Source organism: Triticum dicoccoides, chromosome 5A (genome assembly GCF_002162155.2).
Source record: "Triticum dicoccoides isolate Atlit2015 ecotype Zavitan chromosome 5A, WEW_v2.0, whole genome shotgun sequence".
In the NCBI taxonomy this organism is placed as follows: domain Eukaryota; kingdom Viridiplantae; phylum Streptophyta; class Magnoliopsida; order Poales; family Poaceae; genus Triticum; species Triticum dicoccoides.
The window spans coordinates 691489561-691509799 of record NC_041388.1 but is presented as its reverse complement, the minus strand read 5'-3'; the positions used below and the strand labels follow the sequence as shown (position 1 = coordinate 691509799).

The following is a 20239-nucleotide window of genomic DNA, read 5'->3' as shown; positions in this document are numbered from 1 at the left end:
GAGACGTCCTACATCACCACGATTTGCTGCATCGTTGTCCGACTACTTGCCCTTCATATATGATAAGTATTTTGCAGGAGTATCCTCTCTCATTTCACTACTTCAGCAAAGGCGGGCCATAGCAGCTAAGCCGTGGCATGAATACCTTCGTGACCGTTGACTGGCGGCCAGCACCGCATGTGACAAGAGTAGTATTGTTTCGGACAGTTGACCGGCGGCTACGTAAAAATGATAAGATTTTTAATGATAAAAATATTTCACTTATACAGGTTATCCACAAATGTACGGGACTGGTTGTTGACCGTCCTTTTTATAACATGTGGAGAATCAAGACCTACTTACGAAGATGTGTAAACGATTGGAGGCTAGGCACGAGATATTTTGTCCAACATGGATGGCATCATGATCTTAGTATCCCCCCCTCACCCCCTTCCGCTCCGCTTAGGCGGTATACAAAGTATGCATGTTCCTTTGTATTTCGCTTTTTTATTTTTCAATTTGAGTGAGAGAACATTATTTGGCTGTATGCATCTTAAATATGTATGCAGAAGCGTTTTAACTAATAAAGCACCCTTTTTTTAAAAAAATGTGCCACCAGCTGTGGCGCTTACGAACAGCTCACTGCAGACATTGAAACTGGGCCACCCCAGTATCCAGCTGCCGTGTTGTGCTGACGTCATAATGACATTATGCATATTTTAAAAAATAAAATTAATTTTTACTTCCATTTTTTTAATTTTGTTTATATTTTGTGATATTTTTAATATATACAATAACAAAAACACTTTCTAATTTTTTTTATAAAATGTTAACCATTTATTGAAAAATGTTAAACTCGGAAGGAAATATGTTAATCATGTGCATAAAAAAAGTTTTTTATATTGAAAAATGTCGCGTGCTTAAAACAGTGTTTGTGATATTTTAAAAAAATGTTCATGCAATAGATAAAAGATGATTGATACAATAAAAAAATGTTCCATTAAAAAATGTTTCATGAGTTTCCAAAATGTTAGCTGACATTGTACTAAAAATGTACACAACGCAAACAATATATTCATACAATATACAAAATGTTTCGTACCACTAAAAAACTTATGTGACATTGTAAAGGGAAAATCTGGTGCTTCAAACAAATGTTCGCGACTTTAAAAAAATGTTCTCATAGGTTTATTTTTTATTTTCATTAAAAAATCACAACTTGTATTTTTTTAAATGTTACTGCAAATTCAGAAAAGTGTTTTAAATGTTACTGCAAATGACCGAAGTGTATCATAAAAATGTTTAAAGTGTGCTCTATAAATGTATATTATGTACTGAGGAAGAAATGCATGAAAAAAACTGACAAATAAATAAAAATGAAAAGCAAAAACACCAAAGAAAATGAAGAAAAAAGAAAGAACCAACAAAAAGCAGAGTATAAGAAAGAAAGAGAAATCAAAATAACCAATGAGAAAATAAAGAAAACCAAAGTAAAATGGAGATATAAATGAAAACCAAAGAAAGCTGGTGAAAAACAAATGAAACCTAAGAAAAAACAAAAGAGAACCATAGAAACCCAGACCTACAGCAGAGAAAAATCAAAAAAGCAACGAGGAAACAAAAAACCAGAGCAAAGCGAAGAAATAAAGGAAAACCCAAAAAAACAGTGGAAAAACAAATATAACCAGTAGAAAAATTAAAAAAGAAAAAAAAGGAAAACCATACCTACAGGAAACCTAGAGTGCCTAGCGAGATGGTGCCCATAGGCGAGTTCTGTTAGCTATCGGTACGGCCGACATATAGCCCTGGCGAGAAGAGCTCCCGTAAAAAAAAGAATGTCATCATCGAGCTCTATTGCATCAATTGTCGGCGTATTGCAACACCTCGATCACGTAGGTTACCTATATACTGTCAACCGATTTTCCTTCGACCACCTCTCCATGCAAATATTCAAAAAAATTATGTCTGATCGATTCAAGTCCTGATCTTTTGTGGGTATTTTTCTGTTTTTTTATTTTCTATTATTATTATTGTTCTGGTTTTCATCAATATTTTCAAAATATTTATATATTGGAAAGGTTCAATTTTTTTGAAAAAATCACACATCTTTTCGAAAAATTAGGTATTTTGAAATGTTTTTATAACTTTTTAAAATATTTCTAAAATTTAAATTTTCTGTAATTAAAAAATTTATACAATTTCTAAAAACATATTTTTTGTTAGAAAATGGGTGCTATTTTATAAAATGTTCATAAATTTTTAAAATATTCTTAAAAATCTGCGAAATACTCATAAAATAAAATTGTTTAAGAATAAAAATATTTATTAATGTCTATAATAGTTATTATTCCATAATAATGTCATAATTTTTCTTAGGCCTTGCTCATTTTACAAATGTTCACCAAACTTGAAAAAAATTCTATGCTTCTTGAATGACCCTATTGAGATATTATTATTATTATTATTTTGCAAGAAAATAAGTAAAAAACCGTAAAAACTCTTGAGAAAAAAATGCACTTGTTTTGATAAATCATGATGTTTGAATGGGGTGTTGAATTTTTTAAAAAGCTTCTCATGAATTTGTAAATGGTTGTGAAATTTAAACTAATCTCCATTTTCAAAAAATGCTTTTGAACTCAAAAAATTGCCAGGGATTTTAAAAATGATTAAATTTTTGAAAAAGACGTTGAATTTTAAAAAGGTCCTTGAGTTCTAATTTTTTGTGTAAATTAAAATGACTATTAATTTAAAAGGTATAAGGGAAAAAGGAAAACCAACAATAAACTGTTTTTTTCCTGAAAAACAAGGAAAAAGAAGCTCGTACAGAAAGGTGACTTGTCGTGGATATAATCCTGACAAACTACGAGCGTAGGAATGTGGAGGCAATCGTATATATGGAGCGGTACAGGAGATGTTCAGGTCCGCTTCGACAGGGGTAATACCCTTCTAGTGTGATCCTCTTAGCTCTCGGTGTAAGGTACATGGCATGAATGTTCAACTCTTGGACCGGTGCTCCCCTCCCGGTTTATATAGAGTGCGTTTGGAGGGGTATGTAGTGGGTTGGTATTAGTCATGTTTATTTACTCGGGTGTGGCCGACTGCTCCCTAGCATTTACTACTGGTAATTATCGTATTTATCAACCAGATTATATCACCGTTGGGTAACTGCTGCCTTTAAGGCATCATGGGAGAGAGGTATCCTATGTAGTTGCCGACTGCTGGCCTTGCCAACTGCTCCCGTCATCTCTCATACCGACTGTTGGGTCTTGCCGACACGCAGCTCAGGATCAGATTGTAGGGACTTAGCCTAATTCTGAGTCACCCTCCTTATTCTTGTTGGGCTGATGATGATGCTTTGTGGCCCATGGCCTTCTAGGCAGTATCCTGGACAAGTGATGGGCCTCTGGTGGTCTATCCATATGCATGGGCCTACCTCATATTTATAATCCCGCCCGTAGCCCCTGAGACAGTCGAGGTCTTGCGGAAGAGGATGACAGATTGCTTCCTACTGGCGAGATTTTCCGGTTGTTCAACGAGCTCGAGGTTCGACCAAGAGATCTCGACGGACTCAATTTGTTCATGCCTTTGGAAGGCGAAGAGGCGAGCAATTTGGAAGAAGACTTGGTGATACCCATTTTTTATCTCTTATGGAGAGGACGTCTTGTGGCCCGACCGAGGGCGTATCATCAATGCCCGCGTCCACGGCGCTGGTGGTAGTGGCGGCTCCCACGTACTCGACAACAGCTGGTGTATGTCCCCACCATCCATTTTACCGGAACCACGATGTCTGCTTGACAGAACATTTGATATGAGACGTTCATGTGGGTGGCAAACCATTGGCATGATATGGGCAGTAGGATGTGTTTTACTTGATTTGATTAGAGGGTCTTGATTATTTGCGTACAATTTGTTGTGTGGCTTTAAAGGAATTTATATTTACTCTTTCAATAGTAGCAGAGATTTAGAAGATTTTTTTCCTAAGTAGGATTGAAAACCGTGTTGTAAACAAGGGGAAAATGTCATGCAATATAAATGTCTCCCCACCAATAGTTTATATACACATAAATATTTATACATATGAAATAAAATTCTGATCACATTTTTTAAAACCTTCATGTAAACAAGATAATATATTCATATATTAAAAGTTTTAGGTATTTAAAAAGTTTACACAAGATAGATTATTTAATTATACACGTGAAAATATGTGTAAATAATGTAGGAAAATGTGCAAAGTATAATATGAAAAAAAGCAAATCAAGAAAATGGTGAAAAAGAAATTTCAAGGTTGGAAAAAAATAGTAAAAAGAAAAAAACTAACAAAAGAAGAAAAGAAGAAGAAAGAAACAAAGAGAAGAAAAGAAAAACGATTGAAGCCCCCCAATGGGCCGATGTAGAGCACGCACACCACCGCGCATTTTGTCTACTATCTCACAGTTTGAGAGCGGATAAGGAAGTAAAAATTGTGCACTAACGAAACAAACGGCCCAACCGCGAGAGCGGGAATCTACATGCTAGTAGTACTATCCCTCGCGAACCAACCTATACTTAGATGTTTAGAGGGACTGTGGTATTCTCTGTTCATCAGGATTTAAATCCTGGTGCTCGTATTTTTTCCTGAATTTATTTTAGAATTTCTGGCGATGCACATTCAGTGGGAGAAGTTCAAGATGAATATGCCGGCTCAGGTGCTCACAGGGGTAGGAAGTGCATGCGTGCGTTCATAAAGGTGAGTGTATGTGCGTGTATATGAGCATTTGCGTCTGTACTGTGTTAAAAAAAAGTAGTACTACTCCTCAATAAAAAAACCTAGATAGTCGTACTAGCTCTTTATTCCAAGTTCTCCAACAATAAATAAAAGTTTTCCAACAATACAAAGTTGCTTTATAATGAAAAGGTTCGAAATAAAGCAAGCATGCAGGGCTCTAGAAGCATTAATTCTACATTTCTAATTACCGACCAACTTGAGTGCTTCCTCCGCAAGGTTGGAGAGGAGAGGCCTAGCGGTCTTCTTCACACCGCAATCGCTTCCTACGAAAAGCATGCAACTTTCAAGGTTAAACATGATCCCTGAAGCCCTAGACAACGACTCCGCACATTCCATGTACCACAATCTGGCCGCAAAGCTTCATGATTCTTAGATGGTCAGCTGTGGGCTCACAATTCTCTTCTACTATAATCGTGAGCTTCAAAACAAATTCACCTTCTCCAAGTGGAACCTTTCGAGCCACATCGTGGAAGTCGTCCGCACTCACCAGTTGGTCATACATCACCAAAGTAAGCGATAACAATGCTTCTCCGAATTCCATTAGTTTAGCATTTCGCTCCTCATTTGCCTCATCTGACTTGATTCGGCCGCTGCTTTTGGAAAATTGCTTTTCTTCATCGTTTCTAGGTCCAAAAATTGGCTGATTTTCTTCTGGTGCAGAATTATTCTTCTGTTCTTTAGAGAGGTCTCGTTTCCCATCCATTACTTCCGTGAGGACCTGCCACAAAATGTAACTTTCTAAAATACAAGCCACTCTCCGGACGATACAGCTAAAACAATATAACCAGCAATGAGAAACTATGGCAGTGCCTGCTAACAAGTTGTGTTGTGCAGTTGTGCTACTTGCTTCAGATACATAAGTAGATGAAGGAATGGTAAGCTGACCTTTGGCAGCAAGGCTTGCTTCACGTAATCCTTGTCCAATACACAGTGAGTGCACAAATTCTCCAAGATCAGCAATGCTACTGTCCTGTACGTGATATTGTTGTGAGCATCAAGCATTTCATTGAGGCGATCAACAATGTGTTGGAATTTTGCTAGTAGGCCTTTGGCCCAAAGCCCAACTAGAATTCTGAAATTCTCTTGGCCCATTCATGCACACATATGAGTGGAGTGAGTGAGGCTAAAGTTTAGTCTCACCTCATAAGTTGAGAGAGAGTTGTACCTCTTTATAAGGTGAGCTCTTCTACCACTTGTATGAGCATGAGAAGAGGAGACCTATACGCGCGCTCCTCCTCTTCGCTTGCCTCGCCGCGCCGCAGGATTGAGCCGAGCCAAGGACAGAGCTATGCACGTTGATCCGTTTCCGATTCTTTTGGATCGTGACGACTCAGACGTGGGGTTTACTCCCACGACCTGCCCGGCCCGCACTATATAGTCAGGTAGATGTCTAGCCCGTATGTGATTCTATCCTTCCTGTTCGAGATCGTGGTAAAATTCATGTTTCTAGTATGTGCCCTAGATGTGATATGTTCATCTGCTATGCTAGTTCGCATGATTAGTTTAATCTCTGCTACTGTAGTCATGATTTATCTTCTATTTATTCGGATTAAATCTCGTAGTAATTTGCTTATATTTCCAACAATCCAAAAACCTGATTATAGGCAATTTACTCCGAGTGGTTTTGCTGCGCATCTGAAGCCGCCCGCCTTTAAGGGGACGCAATATAAGAGGTGGCGCACGAGAGCAGTATACTGGTTTCAGACCATGGGCTGCTATGACGCCACCAAGGGCAAGCCTGAGGGCGATCTTAATCCAGCACAACTGGAAGCTTTTGAGAAGATCGATACTCTCTTTAAAGGCGCTCTTTTGAGTGTTCTGGATGATTCCATTGTGAATTCGTATATGTCGTTTGAAAACGGCAAGGACATGTGGGCTGCGCTCGAGGCCAAGTTTGGTGCCTTGGACGCCGGCAGCGAGTTGTACGTCACGAAGCGATTCTATGACTACAAGATGACTGATGAGCGCTCTGTTGTACAGCAGGCTCATGAGATACAGTCGCTCGCAAAAGAACTTGAGTACTTCAAGTGTGTGTTGCCGGAGGCATCATTGCCAAACTTTCACCTTCGTGGAACAATTTTTCCACTTCCCTGAAACACAAGAGACAGGAGTTTTCCGTTACGGATCTCATTGGTACTCTTGATGTTGAAGAGAAGGCGAGAGCAAAGGACACACGTGCTCGAGTTGCTGAGGGAGCTTCTAGTGCCCACATGGTACAGAAGAAGAACTCCGAGCCCAACAAATTCAAAAACAACAAGAACAAAACTCAGGGCAAAGGCAAGTTTGATACAACGAACAAGACATCACATTCTACCAACTTCAAGAAGAATTCTCATAAGAAGGGGAAGGGACTTTGCCATGTCTGCGGTGATCCTAATCACTGGGCTCCGAAATATCCTAACCGCTCTGAGGAGCGCGAACATGAGAAGAGCGGCAAGTCCGCTAATGTTGTCATCGGTGATATTGATATGAAGGAATCAGGGTACGGTATTTTTCTCACCATCCTTTCAGTATTTGAATCCCCTGATTGGTTAATTGACACCGGTGCCAATGTACATGTTTGTGCTGACGCCTCCATGTTTTCTTCTTATCAGGAAACAGGGACTTCATCCGTGCTGATGGGGAACGGGTCACATGCCATCGTTCGAGGTGTTGGTACGGTCGATCTGAGATTTACTTCGGGGAAGACTGTGCGTCTGAAGAACGTTCATCATGCGTCGTCCATAAATAAAAATCTCGTTAGCGGTTCCCGTTTATGTTGAGATGGTTTTAAGTTGGTTTTCGAATCCGATAAATTTGTAATTTCTAAGTATGGACAATTTGTTGAAAAAGGCCATGGGAGCGGAGGCTTGTTCCGCCTGTCTTTGTCAGATATTTGCACTAAAGTTATTAATAATATTTGCCACAACAATGAGTCTGATATTTGGCATTCACGACGTTGTCACATTAACTTTGGTTGCATGACGCGGCTAGCCAATATGAATTTAATTCCGAAAATCTCTACTGTCAAAGGCTCTAAGTGCCAAGTATGTGTGCAACCTAAGCAACCTCGCAAGTCCCATAAGACTGCAGAGGAAAGAGACTTGGCGCCACTAGAGCTTATACATTCTGATCTCTGTGAGATGAATGGCGTGTTGACAAAAGGTGGAAAGAGATAATTCATGACGTTGATTGATGACTCCACTAGATATTGTTATGTGTATCTTCTGAAATCAAAAGATGAGGCTTTAACTTTCTTCAAAAACTATAAAGCTGAGGCAGAACCAACTTGATCAAAAAATTAAACGGCTTAGGTCCGATCGTGGTGGAGAGTATTTTTTCAATTAATTTGATCTGTTTTGTGCGGAACATGGTATAATCCATGAGAGGACGCCTCCCTACTCACCTCAGTCAAATGGGATAGCCGAAAGAAAGAACCGAACTCTAACTGATATGGTTAACACCATGTTAGACACATCGGGTCTCTCCAAGGAATGGTGGGGGAGGCGCTAATGACTACATGTCATGTCCTAAACCGAGTTCCCACAAAGCATAAGTCCATGACTCCGTTTGAGGAATGGGAAAGGAAAAGATCGAAACTCTCTTACCTACGTACTTGAGGTTGTTTGGCGAAAGTCAATATACCAATTCCCAAGAAGCGCAAGCTTGGACCAAAAACCGTGGATTGTGTTCTTCTAGGCTATGCTTTTCATAGCATTGGCTATAGATTTTTGGTAATAAAATCAGAGGTATCCGACGTGCATGTTGGTACGATTATGGAGTCGAATGATGCAACTTTCTTTAAAGACATATTTCCTATGAAGGATATGTCGAGTTCATCAAATCAGGAGATACCTACTCCATCTAGTGAGGAATTCGTTGTAATTCCTGAACCCACCATTGCGATGGAACACATTGAGAATCTTGTTGAGGGTGACAATGGAACTCCTGTGAGGAGAAAGAGATAGAGGACTGCAAAGTCTTTTGGTGATGATTTCATTGTGTACCTTGTGGATGACACACCTAGGACTATTTCAGAAGCCTATGCATCTCCTGATGCTGACTACTGGAAGGAAGCTGTTCGTAGCGAGATGGATTCCATCTTAGCTAACGGTACCTGGGAGATCACTGACCATCCTTATGGGTGCAAACCTATAGGATGTAAGTGGGTGTTCAAGAAGAAGCTTAGACCTGATGGTACGATTAGAAAGTATAAGGCACGGCTTGTGGCCAAGGGTTATACCCAGAAAGAAGGTGAAGACTTCTTTGATACTTACTCACCCGTGACTAGACTGACCACAATTCGGGTGCTACTATCACTGGCTGCCTCACATGGTTTTCTTGTTCATCAAATGGACGTTAAGACAACTTTCCTCAATGGAGAGTTGAAGGAGGATATTTACATGGATCAGCTAGATGGTTTTGTAGTACATGGTCAGGAAGGAAATGTGTGCAAGTTATTAAAGTCTTTATATGGCCTTAAACAAGCTCCTAAGGAGTGGCATGAGAAGTTCGAAAGAACATTAACTGCTGCCGGCTTTGTAGTAAACGTGGTGACAAGTGCGTGTACTATCGCTATGGTGGGGGCGAAGGAGTTATTCTTTGTCTCTATATCGATGACATACTGATCTTTGGAACCAAACTTGATTTAATCAAGGAGGTTAAGGATTTCTTATCTCGCTGTTTTGAGATGAAGGATCTAGGAGTAGCTGATGTTATCTTAAACATCAAGCTGTTGAGAGATGAGAATGGTGGGATCACACTGCTTCAGTCTCACTATGTGGAAAAGATCTTGAGTCGTTTTGGGTATAGCGATTGCACGCCTTCTCCAACTCCATATGATGCTAGTGTGTTGCTTCGAAAAAACCGATGAATTGCTAGAGATCAACTGAGGTATTCTCAGATTATTGGCTCGCTTACGTATTTGGCGAGTGCCACGAGACCTGACATCTCTTTTGCTGTGAGCAAGCTGAGTCGGTTTGTGTCGCAACCGGGAGATGATCGTTGGCATGCGCTTGAGAGAGTTATGCGCTATTTGAAAGGCACCGCGAGCTATGGGATTCACTACACCGGGTATCCAAGGGTACTGGAGGGTTATAGTGACTCAAACTGGATATCTGATGCTGATAAGATTAAGGCCACAAGTGGTTATGTTTTTACACTTGGTGGTGGCGCTGTTTCCTGGAAGTCTTGCAAGCAGACCATCTTAACGAGGTCAACTATGGAAGCAGAACTCACAGCATTAGACACTGCCACTGTTGAAGCAGAGTGGCTTCGTGAACTCTTGATGGACTTACCTATGGTTGAAAAACCAATACCCCCTATCCTGATGAACTGTGATAATCAAACTGTGATCGTTAAGATAAACAGTTCGAAGGACAATATGAAGTCCTCAAGACATGTGAAGAGAAAACTAAAATCTGTCAGAAAATTGAGGAACTCCGGAGTTATTACGTTGGATTATATCCAAATGGAAAAACTTGGCAGATCCCTTCACAAAGGGTCTATCACGTAATGTGATAGATAATGCATCGATGGAGATGGGTTTAAGACCCACCGCATGAGTTGTCCATAGCGGTAACCCACTCTATGTGATCGAAAATCCCGTGAAGTAGAAGTGAGAGACAAGCTGTTGGTCAACTAAGAGGAGAGTATCCCTATATTAACTATCCCATTCCGTGAAGATGTAATACTCTCCTGATCTGCATGGCAGGTTGATACTTATCTTAATGTGTTTCAAGTGGCATATTCGGGTAGCAGAGATGTTGTCTTGCAGAACATCTTCTGAGGAACACACCTATATGAATTTGACTGTTAACGTCGCAGTCTGTAAGAATTGGGTGTTCTCTAATAAATTCGTAAAAAGGCCCTGGAATACGACGTATACGCTCCACCCGCGGGGAAGTCTTGCAGCAGCCCAGTATCGGTCAAGAATTTGTGTGAAACTAGTCTCGCAGAAAACTTATAGTTCAAGGCATAGTCCACTATTCAAGTTGTGATCTAGTGTAGCATAAATCTCTAAGTGGAAGTTCAACTTTACAGTCTCCACTAAGCACTGGTATATAAACAATGTTTTGGAACTAAATGATGAGATGTGCCAGTGAGACTTTGTGGGGGATTGTTGGAATTTTGCTAGTAGGCCTTTGGCCCAAAGCCCAACTAGAATTCTGAAATTCTCTTGGCCCATTCATGTACACATGTGAGTGGAGTGAGTGAGGCTAAAGTTTAGTCCCACCTCATAAGTTGAGAGAGAGTTGCACCTCTTTATAAGGTGAACTCTTCTACCACTTGTACGGGCATGAGAATAGGAGACCTACACGCGCGCTCCTCCTCCTCGCTCGCCTCGCCACGCCACGCCTCGCCTCGCCTCGCCTCGCCTCGCCTCGTCACGCCGCGCCGCGGGTTGCGAGATAGAGCTGAGCCGAGGACAGAGCTATGCATGTTGTCTATATTTTTGCTGCTCGGGAAAAATTAATGAGTCATTAATTAATAATTAACGGGCGCATTAATTATTGATCCGTTTCCGATTCTTTTGTATCGTGACGACTCGGACGTGGGGTTTACTCCCACGACCTACCCTAGCCGCCGCCGTTTTCGTATGGTTTCTCACCGCCGTTCCAGATCATTGCGCTGCCAAGCAAGTCTTCTTCATCCCTTTTTTCGGCGTGCACCGGGAGAAGGGACGGCAGGCCTCCGGAACCCCGCCTCTCGTAATCCTGTACGGGAGAGGGGCGATCAGGTTTTTGGGGAGCGCACTCACACGACTGCTGGCAGCGACGACTTCGCGAACGATGACTTCTTCCCTGACCTCGGCAACCTCATCCTCGACGACATGGGCGACAACGTCAACGCCGGCGGTGCTGCTCCCGCTGCATCGTATGTGATTCTATCCTTCCTGTTCGAGATCGTGGTAGAATTCATGTTTCTAGTATGTGCCCTAGATGTGATATGTTCATCTGCTATGCTAGTTCGCATGATTAGTTTAATCTCTGCTACTGTAGTCATGATTTATCTTCTATTTATTCAGATTAAATCTCGTAGTAATTTGCTCATATTTCCAACACAATGTTGTTCTGTTCCATCATCATAAACTTGGAGATGGTTTTTATCTTGGAAAGTAATGCCAGTGATTTCCCAGCCGTAACTCTAAGCTTTTCTTCTGCCCCTTTATCATCAGTGAGAAATATCCCCAACTGCCTTTTTATTAGATTTTCATTTGTATTTGCGCTGAGGTCAGTGGACGAATCAAAAGCCAGATCTGTCAGGATTTCTATGGCTCGCATTTGCAGTTCTTTATTTCTCTGTTCAAGAAGGCTCTCCAGGTTGCTCACAGCCTGCTGGCTGGAAGATATTTCATGGACCAGATCACTTTTGCCTATCCACTCCCGAGCACGGATGAACCTATGCACCACTTTGAGCGACCCGTTTGCTATATCGGCCCATGCACTTGCATTGGTATCTTGGACTAGTGTGTTGGAGTAGAGAGGTGCCATGATCTTAGGGAGGAGACCTGGGATGCTGCATATGTCGCTGCAGTTGTGTTGATCCAAGGCGAGCCTCTCGAGAATTGTGAGGCCTTGCAGAATCAGCTCATTATCGGGACATGACGTAAAGACACAAGGATCGCTCAATTAAATCCCAGCCGTCAATCTATATATTTAACATAAAATCAACGGATATAAAAGGATGACATATGGAGAATTATAAAAGTCTCCGTGCTTTATTATTACTAGTCAATGTGTACGTGCAATGCACGTTAATTTAAAAGTATATTAAATGCATGCGAATATTAATGAGCTGTTTGGAAACTCTCCATCCGCGTGAGGAGCCAGGCCGAACGCCTTGGCTCCGAGGAGCCAGCTCCATGGAACGGAGGACTCGCGTAATGCAATCGGTGGAGCGGGCTAAATCCAGCTCCGCGAGGCCCAGACCATGGAGTTCGTCAAAATTACATACGGATTGCCACCGCTAAGTTGCATACCGAATCGGTTAGGAACGAGCCAGCAGCGCTAGTCCATGGAAACCTCAAAAAAATACAAATAAAAAAGTAGAGCAGCCCATGCAGCGTTGAAGAAGCTGGCTACAGCCTCCGAACGTGGGCAGCTCCTCGCGAGAAGCTGGAAGTTGGCGCATGAAGCTGGAGTCGTGGATTTGCTGAAGCTGGAATGCTTCCAAACAGGGCCTAAGTAAGATATTATTTTGCGTGTTATTATGTGATTACCACTATATTTGGCATAAAATTAATTGCACGCTAAACGTGTTAAACGCTCGACATTGAAGCAGTCTAGGTTGTTGGATTGACATGATTTGATGACTGAGATTAATTGAATCTGTCCCTTTGAGTCTTTTTATATTGATATATAGATTATTATTATTATTATTATTATTATTATTAGGTATGGAAGAAATTACACTTTTTTTAGCTGTTTGACTGCATGGTGTGGGCCAGGGAAAGGTCTCCTCTATCTTGTACTGCGTGGCCCCGGCTCCACATTTCATTCAAACATGAAACCAAACCAGTACAACAGTTTTAGGACTGACATTTTCCAACCAGGCATTACCTCCTTTCCATTACTTTGCAATAATAAAAATACACGTTATCCGGTCTAGAAATTACAACAAAAGGGAGCGAAAGAGGGAAGCGAGCTGGAGCAGCATCATGAAACCCGCTGTAGTTGACTTGCATGGAAATCAACTACTACGGGGCAAAACCTGATGCCATCCAGTGCACATATCCAGTGCCACCAGAGGGAAACACGGTTGCTACGTCGTCGCACATGCCTTGATATGCAAGATAGGTCGTTTTTTCAACAAAAAGAATAACTAATATCGTGAAGACATCAATTACACTCATTCTTTACACCAACAACCCAAAGACAACTAGGATCCATACAACCAAGAAAATAAAATAAAAAAGAGAGTAATAGAAACAAAGACCCCATCACGATGATGAATCATTGGCAACAACGACACTCTAACCACCACCGAAAACAACACCCGGACCGCACAAGAGATTCTACAAAAACGACGGCTTCAAAAAGAAAACAAAGCACAAGCTTTGTCGTCGCCCGATCGAAGATCTTGAGTTTTCACTCTGAAGAAAGTTTGAATTCAGAAAACAAATGCCTTCAACAAGCCATTGCCAGGCACAACCAGTGAAGGCCAAACCTTGGATTTTCACCCTAGAATTCGCGACTCGGTACTCAAGGAGCACCACCAAAAATGCAGTCCACCTGTGTTGTTGCCCCCTCTTTCCAAGGTTGCTGCTGCAAGTGACCAACATCCGACACACAAGAAAAACTCGTGCCGCCAATCTTCATTACCACCAAAACACTTCTCCACCATGACAAACCTATGATCGTAGTCACCATGACATTCTCCACCTCTATCAATACGATGGAAATCTATATCTAGACATGTCCAATGGCGCCGTCAAGCAAGCGAAGCTTCGCGTCACTCCCTCATGAAGCCTCACTGGCCGAATATAGGGGAACACACGACCGGATCAGTTCCAATCTAGATATCCAGTGACACCATGTGCCAAACGGCGGAATCACCTAGAGGAAGATCGGAACTCATCGGCATCTCGATCGAGGAGGCCTGTATGAAGCAGATCGACGACATGGTGCTTGAAAAACAGCAGGGCCAAACCACCTTTATTCAGGCTGAGCTCGTAGCCCCAAGCCGCCGACCGGCAGCAGAGGAGAAGACGAATGCCGCTGGCCCGCTGGACTTTCGGCATAGATGAGGCACACGGCAAACCCGATCCGGGAAGCATCATCCGTTAGGTCCAGATCGAACCCAAACAGGGCATGCCCATGGCGTCTGAAGCGCTGCAGCTGCCTGGAGCAGCAGAGCCCGATGCGACACCCCAGTCTGATGCGCACGTAGCCGTCAGCCCAAATCGGGCCCAGATCCGCCGCCGCACGCCATGGCTCCAGAACACGCCCCCGAAGGCCGACCACGTCCGCCATCGCCAGCGCTGCCGCATCTGGTGTTCTAACTCCACCGACCACCTCTGTGTGCGTCCGTCGCCATGCATCTCCGCATAAGTGCCCCGCAACTGCATGCCTCCTCTGCCCTCCGCCTTTGGCCAAACGGGCGCCGCCACCACCGTCGGCGCCGGCTGCGGCAGCGGCCAGGGGAGATGGCCTTTGAGGGAACTAGGCTAGGGTTACGGGGGCCTCCCGAGTCGCCGTGCAGGGCAACCCGTGATTTTTCGCAGATAGCTATTGGCGTTAGAATCGTATATAACAAGATAGGTCATGGCATCATTCTTCATGCTTCTTTGCTATGGAAGTTGATGAACATTTGTGGGGTTTCAAACTTTATACCCACCACTATGCAAAACCTTACTCACGTATTAGAAGGGGAAACATATTATAAGTACTTGGCATAACTTAGTTTTTTATCACCATGACAATTGTTTTTTCTTCCACCTTTGCTGACTAATACGTACCCATCATTTGATTATCGCTCCTCCCCAATCCCCGTCCTCCATCGGCCACCCGTCCACCCAATCTCCATCATTCTAACTTCCAAATTCCAGAATCTAGTTATGGCTCCGCCGTTGCAAATCTGGCAAACAAGTGCAACATTGCTCTCCTCGCTTGAGTTATTTCTACGACTCTCAGCGCCAAACCACTCGGTCGCCTGAACTTTGTCATAATTGCAGGTCTTAGAGCAACTCTAGCCAATCCCTTAAATCGGTTATAGGAGTAAAATTCTGGTTTTACTCCTCTAACCAAGACCTAGTCGATCTCCTAAAACCCATAGAGGAGTATAGAGTTTACTCCACCATTCAATCGGCGAGTAAAAATACTACACCGCTCGGCCCCGGAGTAAAAAATCTCCAAGCCTCTTGGCCTCTTCTCCCCTCAATCCTCCGTCGCCCACATCTCCCCGGTGACTCCCTCGCCGCTCCTGCACCCACCCGTGCCGCCATGGCCGGATCCTGTGGCTGCCGCTCCCCACCACCCATCCGCAGCACGGATCCGCGCCGCCACGAGCGCAGCACTGATGCATCCTCCTCACGCCGCCACCACGGCGCTTCCTCGAGCGCGGCCCCATCCGACAGGCTCACCGGCTTTCCCGACCTCCCCGCGTTTCCATCACAGAGGTGGTACCGCGATGCGCCACAACGGCAGGAGCCGCACGTCAGGGGAGCCGCTTCCCGTGGATGGCCGACATCATGAAGCGGGAGACCCACGAAATATTGTGGCTTAGATCCTTCCACTCCACTGATCTTGCCGCCCGTGAGTACGATATTTTGGTCAGTCCGGCTGCACAGCGCCGAGGCCCGCCGGAATTTTGAGTGGGGTGAGCTGTCGTTGCTCGATCCAGTTGAGCCGGGGGTAGTGACCGCGCGTTTGGCAAGGTAGGACCGGGAGGCGAGGGAAAGGCTCGCCCCGGAGGTTGCTGACGAGGCATACACGGAGAGCTCCGCCTCCAACACCCCGAGCTAGTGGGGACGAAGCGTTGTACGAGCAGTGAGCGGGCGGGGGCAGGGGGGGGGGGTCATTGTCCAGTGAAATGAAGAGGAGGACAACGGCGGCGACGGCTTCATATCCAAATTCGGTTAAGAAGTTTGTTTATAAGTGGAATCTCTGTTCATCATATCCAAATTTGCGTTTTACTCGGCATCATATCCAAATTTGCCTTTTACTCAACTAAATTTATGAGATTGGCTAGGTGCGGTCAAATAGTGAAGTATAATTATTTCAGTAAGTTTTACTCGACCGGATACTTTTTTATATTTTTAAGGGATCGGCTAGAGTTGCTCTTAGCAAGTTCATTGGTTGTTGCCATACTAGAAATCCAGTACGACTGAAATCAAATTTTGTGTTTTCGTAACAACGCACAGGCATTATGCTAGTTCTTGTAGAAAAAAACACGCAAGATTGATTACCTTTTTCTACTGTATGTTGGTGCAAAGAAAAGAAACCTTGAATGTTTTGTACCTGAAACTATAGCATGCAGATCATGACATGGAAACATCCTAGCTACCTATATAATTGTGATAAAGTGCACCTGTTAACTCTTATTAGTATTTGAGAGCATGTGGGTGTGGCTTGGCCGCGGCTACTTCACCATGGAGATACAGATCCATCGAAATAACCCCAGTCCAGTGGAAGAGAAGGAGTGGCCATTGGCCCATTGCCCACCACAGGCACCAAAACTAATGCAAAGTGTGCCGAAATTGGACCTGCGCAACACAGTTGCCAATCTCGTATAGTCGTCTTGTTGCTTATTCACTGCCAGTCTCAGCTAGGCAGAGATGTCCACAGTCTCCCAGATCGGCACTGCCGGCCTCAGACTCGACCTCATCTCTCTCTGCACTCTACTTACGTGTCGAGTCTCGAGTGGTGGATGGGCCGGCCATGTACAGGGGAACGAGCTTGCACTGCTTCCACCCATGGAGTTGGACTCTATATAAATTACGGACCCGAGGTGAGCAGTGTCATCGCTTGCTGTTCATCATCGTCCACTCCACTCCAGTCTCCAGTCTCCAGTCTCCAGGCGAGTCCGTCCGCCCGTGCCGGCGTCAGCGTTGCAGGCCAGTGGCTGCGTGCTTGTGCAGGTTAGTACGTAGCAGTGCGTGATTTCGCCGCATCAACATTACATTCAGCAGTACATCAGTAGAGTACTGGTAGCTTTCATCTTGTTTTCTTGGTCGATTTTGCTTCCCAACCATACTACTGTGGTAGACCAGCTGTGTCGTTAGCCTGTTACGCACTGGGATCTGCACCCTGGTAGCTTCTTTCCAAATAGCCGTAGAATTTTACTCTGTCTCACCTTGGGGCATTAGTCTGTTTCTCATGGGAACAAGAACTCGTTAGAGTAGCGCAACAACTTGTTCCTTTTTACTGATCATACGACATGTTCTTCACTTGTTCTACTAGGAACTTGTGACGACCAGAGATGAAGGCAGGACGCGGTGCCACCATCGCCCTTTTGCTGCTGCTGCTGAGCTCCGGTCCGGTATGTAGTGTAGCCCACTTGATCTCCAACCCACGGCCAACTGCGGCCTACCCACATGATAGCTCACACACGAAACGATCTGAATTTCAGGCATGGCTACGCCGCCGGCGGCAGAGGTCGATGTTCAGCACTACACCGACGGGCTCGGAATGTGGGTCTGCACGGTGTATGCCCGTCTGGGACCAATCGACAAGGCGACGTGCGATTGGATGTGCAGGCTGTCCAACAACTCGACGACCAGCGGCGGCCTGCAAGTGCGGCTCGGCGACGACTACGATTGTTGCGACAGAGGCTGCCGCTGCTCCTTCTGCGTCTCTGTCTACACAATTGGCGCCGGACATGCTGCTGCCGCCGCTGCTGTGTGGCCGATCGCGCTGTCCAGCCTCCTTGTGCTGCTGGTGATGCTGGCGTAGTTCAGAGTTACCCCCCGTAGCCGTGCACTGTGCGTGCGTGAGGTTCAGAGTTTCTTCAGGATGCATCTACTAGTGTTGGTCAGTGTTGGAGCTGGGCACTAGCCAATTAGCCATAATAAAAGTTGATAAGACTCAATGAATGTGGACTTGTGGAGTGCCATTCCCATTATCACTTGATGAAATTTCAGTTGTGTTACCTGTTCTCATGCAGAGCAGGGAATGTGAATGGATGGTCTTTGTTGAGGATATTATTTGTGCATGTATATTGTTTTGGGTCCCGATAACTGCCACACGTGTGGTGTATCGGATAGTTGTGCCACACGCCTCGTGTAGCATGGACAGCAACCAGCCCACACATCTACGTGTGGGCAAAACAACTAATGCCCACACACATCTTTTTTTCCCTCCCGAACCCTCTCACACGCGTGCGTGTGGGCGAAGTTGATAATGCCCACACGCCTGTATGTCAGGCCTTGTACCCTTCTGGTCCCGCACACGACGCGTGACGCCCACGCGCGCCCGCAGTTGCCATTGTCCAGACCCTCGTCCATATTCGTTTATCTGCGGTTGCCATGTCGCTGAACTACGGTTGCCATGTCGGACAACTGCAGTTGCCATGGTTGCTCAACTGCAGTTGACATGTATGGTCTGATCTAATGTAGTTGCCATGATTTCATAACTTTAGGAGTTGCCACATACTAACACTAGGCGGTTGAGAGAGTTGTCATGTGCTCACAAGCATGCTAGGGCAGTTGCCATGTAAAAAGAAGAGTTGCCATCTGCTTACGTGCACGTTAGGGCAGTTGCCATGTACGTGCACGTTGGGGCAGTTGCCATGTACCATGCAAAAACACATGGCAACTCGGTAAAAGACAGTTGCCATATGCTTACGTGCATACTAGGCAGTTGCCGTGTACCCTGCAAAAACACATGGCAACTCGGGTAAAAAAAGAGAGTTGCCACCTGCTTATAAAGCACAGTACAGCCAGTTGCCATATGCGCTGCAAAAACACATGTCAACTAGCAGCTTACGTGTGGGAGAGGAGACGGACGTGTGGGCGAGATGGCAAATGCCCACACACCAGCCCTTGTGCGTGACTGGAAACTGGTGTGTGGGTGACCTGCTAAACGCCCACACACCGGCCCCTCCGTGTGGTAAAACGGATGTGTGGGCGAACTATGTCACACACCACACACACGCCTTGTCCTACGTGGCACAGAAAATCAGCCAGATTGTGTCAAGATTCGTGCATATAGTACTGGACGGTGATGGATGCGTGTGGTTGAGATGGTCAACGCCCACACGTGTGGGCGTTAACATTTCCGATTGTTTTTTGTACATTAGGCCCACGTTTTTAGTTTGTTGTATAGATTGAGGTAGAGGCCTCACATTGTACTCATATATACCGTGCACATTGCACCGAATTAATACATCGTGCAATTCTCACATTCAATATGATATCAGTTTTTAGGTTCTAACCCTAATCTTCCGCTGCCGCCGCCGCCGCCCGTGCGTCTCCCACGCCGGTCGCGCACGCTAGCGCTACCCGCTCCCGCGAGCTGTGCGTCTCCCGATCGCTCCCGCTAGCCGCCAACACCGCCCGTCACCAGATCAATCACTAGCTAGCTACGCAAGCCACCAGATTAATACCTACGCAAGCCACCACATCCATCGCTAGCTCGCTCCGCAAGCCATCAGATCAATCGCGGCCAACGCACTGAAGCGCCACGCCGCCCCCGATCGTCTGCTAGTCCGAGCCGCTTCACCAAGCAGCCGCCGCCGCTACCTAGTGCCGCCGCCGCTGCTCCGTGTCGTAGCCATCACCTTCCTCTCAGCTTTCACCGCAACACCCATGCCGTCTCGTCCTCGTCACGTCGTCCGTCACGTCATCCGCGTCCACCAACTTCAACCCGTTCGCCGACGCCAATCCTCCCGACGTCAACGACATTCGTAAGCTCAACATCTTCGAGCGGGTGTCGGTTCGTCTTTCCCAGACAGATTCCTCTTACCACACATGAAAGACGTACTTCTCCCTCGTGTTCCGGGAGTATCATCTCATGGACCACATGGACGGCACCGTCGACTCCAGCCTCGTCCCCGAGTTTCACGACTGGTCCA

General features: G+C 45.0%; 1 long non-coding RNA gene across 1 annotated transcript; it reads left to right on the top strand.

Moving 5' to 3' along the window:
• The first annotated feature begins 17152 nt into the window (after positions 1-17152).
• LOC119298468 lies at positions 17153-18353 on the top strand. The gene is made up of 3 exons (XR_005145862.1): positions 17153-17306; positions 17629-17707; positions 17798-18353. It is a non-coding gene; the product is annotated as an uncharacterized LOC119298468 (long non-coding RNA).
• The last annotated feature ends 1886 nt before the right edge of the window (positions 18354-20239 follow it).